At 45.7% G+C, this 8,116-nt stretch overlaps 1 protein-coding gene across 1 annotated transcript in view; it reads left to right on the top strand.

The window, feature by feature from the left end:
• Positions 1–592: 592 nt before the first annotated feature.
• Positions 593–8,116, top strand: part of DGKA (diacylglycerol kinase alpha) — a 218,334-nt gene continuing 210,810 nt past the window's right edge. The window contains exon 1 of the mRNA XM_056562349.1: positions 593–915. The gene's annotated coding sequence lies outside the window, so the exon portion shown is untranslated. The remainder of the gene's footprint in view (positions 916–8,116) is intronic.

The raw sequence follows: 8,116 nt of genomic DNA, 5'->3' as shown, positions 1-8,116 counted from the left end.
ACAGTAGTATGTAGCGTTTGGCGGGTTTATGGCCTGTTTGTAGCCAGAAAATAGCAGTGAATTCAGCAGCGCCTTGTAGCACTGCAGAGAAGACGGCGCAAACAAAAGCCGCAGCCCTGGTGAAGTGTTCATGTGCGTCTCTGTGAGGATTCCCCCCCAGTGCGAGTTGCGTCATCAGTCCAGCTGGAGACAGGGAAGCCCGGGCTGTGCTGTGCCAGTACTGCAGGAGGGGAGACAGGGAAGCCCGGGCTGTGCTGTGCCAGTACTGCAGGAGGGGAGACAGGGAAGCCCGGGCTGTGCTGTGCCAGTACTGCAAGAGGGGAGACAGGGAAGCCCGGGCTGTGCTGTGCCAGTACTGCAGGAGGGGAGACAGGGAAGCCCGGGCTGTGCTGTGCCAGTACTGCAGGAGGGGAGACAGGGAAGCCCGGGCTGTGCTGTGCCAGTACTGCAGGAGGGGAGACAGGGAAGCCCGGGCTGTGCTGTGCCAGTACTGCAAGAGGGGAGACAGGGAAGCCCGGGCTGTGCTGTGTCAGTACTGCAGGAGGGGAGACAGGGAAGCCCGGGCTGTGCTGCAGGAGGGGAGGCAGGGAAGCCCGGGCTGTGCTGCAGGAGGGAATACAGAGGACTCTGCTGTGTCAGGCAGTGCACAGATGTGTGTGTCAGGGGGAGCGGCCGGGGGGTGTGCGCTGCTCCTGGAGCCTCTCCAGCTCTCTGCCTTTAATCTTCCCTCAGACATGTCACCATTATTGTGAGTTACTGGTGAAGTTTCACTTCCTGGCAGAGACTTCTTGCCGTGTTCTCTCCGCCGCCCCCTCCGCCCGTCCTCTTATCTGTCTTTTGTTGCCACATCCTGTGAGCTGTGGAGAGAGGAGACACCGGAGCCCCCGCCAGGAGCTGCCCCTGCCCAGGGCACAGGTGAGTGCCAGGGGGGCTAGAAAACAGCGAATTTTATTATATTATTGGCCTAAACAAGCCTGCATGTCTATAAGAGAGGGGCGGGTGCGGAGCAATGGGTAATGTAATCATAGAACATTGCTGACATCTGCTGAATGGAGAATAGTGGTCAGTGTGTACAGCCTGTCCTTCTATTGTCTCTGTACATGTACACTCCATCTAGAACATTGCTGAACCAGTAAGACTGCATAGTAGGTATGGAACTACAAGAGCCAGCATGTCCTTCTATTGCCTCTGTACATGTACACTCCATCTAGAACATTGCTGAACCAGTAAGACTGCATAGTAGGTATGGAACTACAAGAGCCAGCATGTCCTTCTATTGCCTCTGTACATGTACACTCCATCTAGAACATTGCTGAACCAGTAAGACTGCATAGTAGGTATGGAACTACAAGAGCCAGCATGTCCTTCTATTGCCTCTGTACATGTACACTCCATCTAGAACATTGCTGAACCAGTAAGACTGCATAGTAGGTATGGAACTACAAGAGCCAGCATGTCCTTCTATTACCTGACAGCACTGTATATGTATATTCCAGCTATAACAGACTGCATAGTAGGTATGGAACTACAAGAGCCAGCATGTCCTTCTATTACCTGACAGCTCTGTACATGTATATTCCAGCTATAACAGACTGCATAGTAGGTATGGAACTACAAGAGCCAGCATGTCCTTCTATTGCCTGACAGCACTGTACATGTATATTCCAGCTATAACAGACTGCATAGTAGGTATGGAACTACAAGAGCCAGCATGTCCTTCTATTGCCTGACAGCACTGTACATGTATATTCCAGCTATAACAGACTGCATAGTAGGTATGGAACTACAAACCCCAGCATGTCCTTCTATTGCCTGACAGCTCTGTACATGTATATTCCAGCTATAACAGACTGCATAGTAGGTATGGAACTACAAACCCCAGCATGTCCTTCTATTGCCTGACAGCTCTGTACATGTATATTCCAGCTATAACAGACTGCATAGTAGGTATGGAACTACAAGAGCCAGCATGTCCTTCTATTACCTGACAGCTCTGTACATGTATATTCCAGCTATAACAGACTGCATAGTAGGTATGGAACTACAAGAGCCAGCATGTCCTTCTATTGCCTGACAGCTCTGTACATGTATACTCCAGCTATAACAGACTGCATAGTAGGTATGGAACTACAAGAGCCAGCATGTCCTTCTATTACCTGACCGCTCTGTACATGTATACTCCAGCTATAACAGACTACATAGTAGGTATGGAACTACAAGAGCCAGCATGTCCTTCTATTACCTGACAGCTCTGTACATGTATATTCCAGCTATAACAGACTACATAGTAGGTATGGAACTACAAGAGCCAGCATGTCCTTCTATTACCTGACAGCTCTGTACATGTATATTCCAGCTATAACAGACTGCATAGTAGGTATGGAACTACAAACCCCAGCATGTCCTTCTATTGCCTGACAGCTCTGTACATGTATATTCCAGCTATAACAGACTGCATAGTAGGTATGGAACTACAAGAGCCAGCATGTCCTTCTATTGCCTGACAGCACTGTACATTTATTTTTTATTTTTTTTTATAAAACTGTTTATTTGTAGTTTTTACAATTTTACAAAATGGTAACAAAGGAAAATAGAGCTAAGGTATAAAGACAAAAATGGAAATTAAAACATATCAGTGTCATGTATATATATAGCAAAGTTATGACATCACAATAACAATGAGTAGCATTGTCACAATGCTTCAATATACAATACATGCTATTTAATTATAATTTTTTTTTTTTTTTTTTTTTTTTTTTTTTTATACCTAATTAAGTAAGTCGATAGAAAATAGATTAAGCTTACCATTCTACACATGGCAAGTTAGCTTATCTACATGACCAGTATAACCGCCTTGCTGAACATATTCCATTTTAAGTAAAGAAAGAAGAAAAATAAAAATAGAAAAGAAGAAAATGAAAAATAAAAATAAAAAAAATTATCAAGAAAAAAAAAAGGGTAAATCGAAAGGAAATAAAAGTAGTTATAGATAAAATTAAAAAACACAAACTAAAAAGACAAGCTGCATGATCCCCTTCAACCTTTTGGTAGTTTACTGTACATTTATATTCCAACTATAACAGACTGCATAGTAGGTATGGAACTACAAGAGCCAGCATGTCCTTCTATTACCTGACAGCACTGTACATGTATATTCCAGCTATAACAGACTGCATAGTAGGTATGGAACTACAAACCCCAGCATGTCCTTCTATTGCCTGACAGCTCTGTACATGTATACTCCAGCTATAACAGACTGCATAGTAGGTATGGAACTACAAGAGCCAGCATGTCCTTCTATTACCTGACAGCTCTGTACATGTATATTCCAGCTATAACAGACTGCATAGTAGGTATGGAACTACAAGAGCCAGCATGTCCTTCTATTACCTGACAGCTCTGTACATGTATACTCCAGCTATAACAGACTGCATAGTAGGTATGGAACTACAAGAGCCAGCATGTCCTTCTATTGCCTGACAGCTCTGTACATGTATATTCCAGCTATAACAGACTACATAGTAGGTATGGAACTACAAACCCCAGCATGTCCTTCTATTGCCTGACAGCTCTGTACATGTATACTCCAGCTATAACAGACTGCATAGTAGGTATGGAACTACAAGAGCCAGCATGTCCTTCTATTGCCTGACAGCTCTGTACATGTATATTCCAGCTATAACAGACCTCATAGTAGGTATGGAACTACAAGAGCCAGCATGTCCTTCTACAGTGGTCCCTCAACATATGATATTAATTGGTTCCAGGAGAACCATCATATATTGAAACCATCACATGTCTATGTAAAAATGGTAATTGGTTCTGATGCCTCGGAACCATTGTATGTTGAATACATATCTCTATGGGAAACTGCTAATTGGTTCTGGGATGACCATTGTATGTGGAGTGTATGGGGAGTGTTTAACAAACCAGGGTGCCTCCAGCTGTTGCACAACTACAACTCCCAGCATGCATGTACAGCCATTGACTGTCTGGGCATGCTGGGAGTTATAGTTTTGCAACAGCTGGAGGCACACTGATAGGGAAACATTGATGTATGGGGTGTATAGTGTGTATATGTATTGTATGTGATGTGTGACATCGCATACAGTACTGTACAGTTCTTTAAATACCTTCAGGGGGGACAGAATGTCCTTCATTACGATCCTGCCGACTACAGCTCTATAGGAAAGGAAGGGGAGGGCAGCCAGCAGCTCATTGGATGCCTGCAGCAAGATGCTGCAGGCTATTGGCTATAGCTGTACTGGGGGGGCGGGGCTTACACGGAGCTCACAGTGGAAGCCTGTATGAGTTAGCAGGACAGCATGTGAGTAACAGGAGGCAGAACGGGGCACACGGGGCACATTAAACAACTATCTGTCAGTTGCTGAAGTTGTCCACGGTCTCAGATAGCTGTTTGTACGATGGCCCCGACACACAGCAGCATCATATGTCGAGGCTGCCTTCAACATACGATGGGCTCTGAGAGGCCATCATATGTTGAAATGATCATATGTCGGGGCCATCATAAGTCGGGGGGTCACTGTATTGCCTGACAGCTCTGTACATGTATATTCCAGCTATAACAGACTGCATAGTAGGCATGGAACTACAAGAGCCAGCATGTCCTTCTATTACCTGACAGCTCTGTACATGTATACTCCAGCTATAACAGTGAGACTGCATGGCAGTTATGGAACTACAAACCCCAGCATGTCCTGCTTAGGCTGCAGTGGAGGTTAGCTGCTGCAGGCAGACATGTGCAGTATAGAGCAGTGATGTCTGATCTATGGCAGTCGTGTTCAGTTATTTATAGAGGTAGGTGAGCATCGGACAAGTGAATGGCGTGATCACCATGGTGGGCTCTTTGGTTTGTCAGAATTCTGATAAAATAATATAAAAATAATATAAAAACGATGTGCTTATTAATGGAATGAGGTTTAGTACAAGGACTATAAGACTTCTGGCTGTGGCAAAACTACAACTCCCAGCATGCCTTGTACTTTTGCCAGAGCTGGAGGTCCACAGTTTGGAGACCACTGGATTATAGTAAAAAGTTTGACATCTGAACAGAGTTTACTTAAAGAGATTGTATATACATTGGGCCCTATTAGGCTATATACCAGAGATCAAACATAAGAGTGTGCTTGTTTGGAGCCCCCACCTATAACAAGTGGAGCTCCAGCGGTGGACTTAGTGCCACTTTATTGTGTGGCTGCCCATTGACTGGATTGGGGACTACTTACTATATTCCTGTCAGGTCAGAGGAGGTGTGGACATGCCAGTAGGTCCCCCGGCAGATTGTGGCAGGTACCAGGAGGTGGGTTACTCTTTTTCTTTGGCAGAGGTCCACAACCTTGTCCGTCACACGATGGTCGGGAGCCACATGAAGAAGATATATACCGTGTTTCCACGAAAATAAACCCTACCCCCGAAAGTAAGCCCTAGCAGGATTATGGGGTTGGGCTGCAATATAAGCCCTACCCCGAAAATAAGACCTAGTTCAGGGGTAATCTGCTGGCGGACCGCGGTCCAGATCCGGACCGCGGCCGCCAGTAATGCCCGCAGACCCCACATGGCCACCACAGTAATGACCGCAGACTCCACACACCTCCCCCCCCCCCCCCCCGGCCGCCACAGTAATGCCCGCAGATCCGACACCGCGCCCGGCCACCACAGTGCGGTAATGCCTGCAGATTCCACATCCCCCCGGCCACCCCAGTAATGCACGCCAACCCCACAGCCCCCTCGGCCAGCCCCGGCACCCGCAGCAAGTTAGCTTACCGTAATTCGGCAGGGACGCTGACGTTCTAAAACGTCGGCGCGTATGCACGGCCGATGTCACGGACGTGTCCCTGCCCCCGGCTGCTAAGCAACAGGAGAAGATCTCGCAGGAGGGTACCGTGCGGTAAGAAAGTGAAATGAGTCCCGGTACCCAAGTTTATTATGGCAGAGGGGTGGGGGGCACTGTAGGGCAGTGTTTCCCAACCAGTGTGCCTCCAGCTATTGCAAAACTACAACTCCCAGCATGCCCGGACAGCCAAAGGCTGTCTGGGCATGCTGGGAGTTGTAGTTTTGCAACAGCTGGAGGACATTGGTTGGGAAACACTGCTGTAGGGTACGATAGGAGTGTGGAGGACGACAGGGGAAGGGGAGGATGGGGGGCTGAAGGAGTATGGGGGGCTGCAGGAGTGTGGAGGATGCCCCCTATCCTCCACACTCCTGCAGCCCCCCATCCTTCACACTCCTGCAGCCCCCCATCCTCCACACTCCTGCAGCCCCCCATCCTTCACACTCCTGCAGCCTCCCATCCTCCACACTGCTGCAGCCCCCCATACCGTAAATAAATAAGCCCTACCCTGAAAATAAGCCCTAGTGTGTTTTTTGTGACTAAAATTAATATAAGACCCGGTCTTATTTTCGAAGTACTAAATATAAAGAGCCAAGAAATCATGAAATTCCACACATTGTTGATACATGTTTCACTGTTAAATCTGACTCTAGTATTATACTGTACAGACTGGGGTTGTTCTGTTCTGCAATAACATTAGCAGTGAGTGCATATAGTTTGGCCACGCAGCATGGGGTCAGAAGTCTAGGAGGTTACAAAGGGTTGACACCAGTACTGTGCATCCCCTTCAATCTCACAATTCGTGATGATTCCAAAGGTTAAAGGGGTTATCCAGGAAAAAACTTGAGTTATATATCAACTGGCTCCAGAAAGTTAAACAGATTTGTAAATTACTTCTATTAAAAAAATCTTAATCCTTTCAGTACTTATGAGCTTCTGAAGTGGAGTTGTTCTTTTCTGTCTAAGTGCTCTCTGATGACACGTGTCTTGGGATCCGCCCAGTTTAGAAGCAAATCCCCATAGCAAACCTCTGGGCGGTTCCCGAGACACGTGTCATCAGAGAGCACTTAGACCGAAAACAACAACTCCACTTCAGAAGCTCATAAGTACTGAAAGGATTAAGATTTTTTTATAGAAGTAATTTACAAATCTGTTTAACTTTCTGGAGCCAGTTGATCTATATATATATAAAAAAAAGTTTTTTCCTGGATAACCCCTTTAAATCCTCATTAACCCTAGCAAAATAAATAAAATGTGAATACCCTGGGGATGCCCTGTAGTGGGCGACAGCAATGATGCAAAATCCATGGTGAACGCCCCATGTAAGATAACTACCAACAAGACAGTGCCCCGACAGGATTTTATTGCGTAACCTATTCATAAACAGATTTGCCGTCGCCTGTTTATACTTGTGTGTGTGTGTTGTACTGTCTGTAGTGTTCAGTACACGTCTTTTAATGTCATTTATATTTCCTTACTACCACATTCCATTCTCTAAAAAGAATAACAGAAAAATATTCCATTCATTGCACATGATATACATATGATGTCTGTGACGGAACAGGAATAAACCTTGGTGCCCTGTCTGGATAGGCATCCCTTAGTGTCCAGCTTCCTATGCATAATGTACAGCTTTGTTAGGTGTGGGGGTCACGGTACATAAAGGGGTTAAATCAGTCTTCTGATTCTGAGAAGACCTGGTGGTTACGTTACTGTTTTACTCTCTTCTTTATATATTTATAGTATTTAGATAAGTTATATTCAGTCTCTGCAATACTCTGTGAGTTAGGTTTCCAGACAGATGGCATTTGGGCATACCGTTAGAAGTACAGTGGTCCCTCAAGTTACAATATTAATTGGTTCTGGGACGACCATTGTATGTTGAAACTAGAGATGAGCGAACTTACAGTAAATTCGATTTGTCACGAACTTCTCGGCTCGGCAGTTGATGACTTTTCCTGCATAAATTAGTTCAGCTTTCAGGTGCTCCGGTGGGCTGGAAAAGGTGGATACAGTCCTAGGAGACTCTTTCCTAGGACTGTATCCACCTTTTCCAGCCCACCGGAGCACCTGAAGGCTGAACTTATTTACGCAGGATAAGTCATCAACTGCCGAGCTGAGAAGTTTGTGATGAATCAAATTTACTGTAAGTTCGCTCATCTCTAGTTGAAACCATTGTATGTTGAGACCATAACTCTATGGAAACCTGGTAATTGGTTCTGAACTCCCCAAAATGTCATCCAAAAAATAGGTAAAAGTGAGGAT

This window comes from Hyla sarda, chromosome 2 (genome assembly GCF_029499605.1).
Source record: "Hyla sarda isolate aHylSar1 chromosome 2, aHylSar1.hap1, whole genome shotgun sequence".
Lineage (NCBI taxonomy): Eukaryota > Metazoa > Chordata > Amphibia > Anura > Hylidae > Hyla > Hyla sarda.
This window is presented reverse-complemented; position numbering and strand designations above follow the sequence as displayed.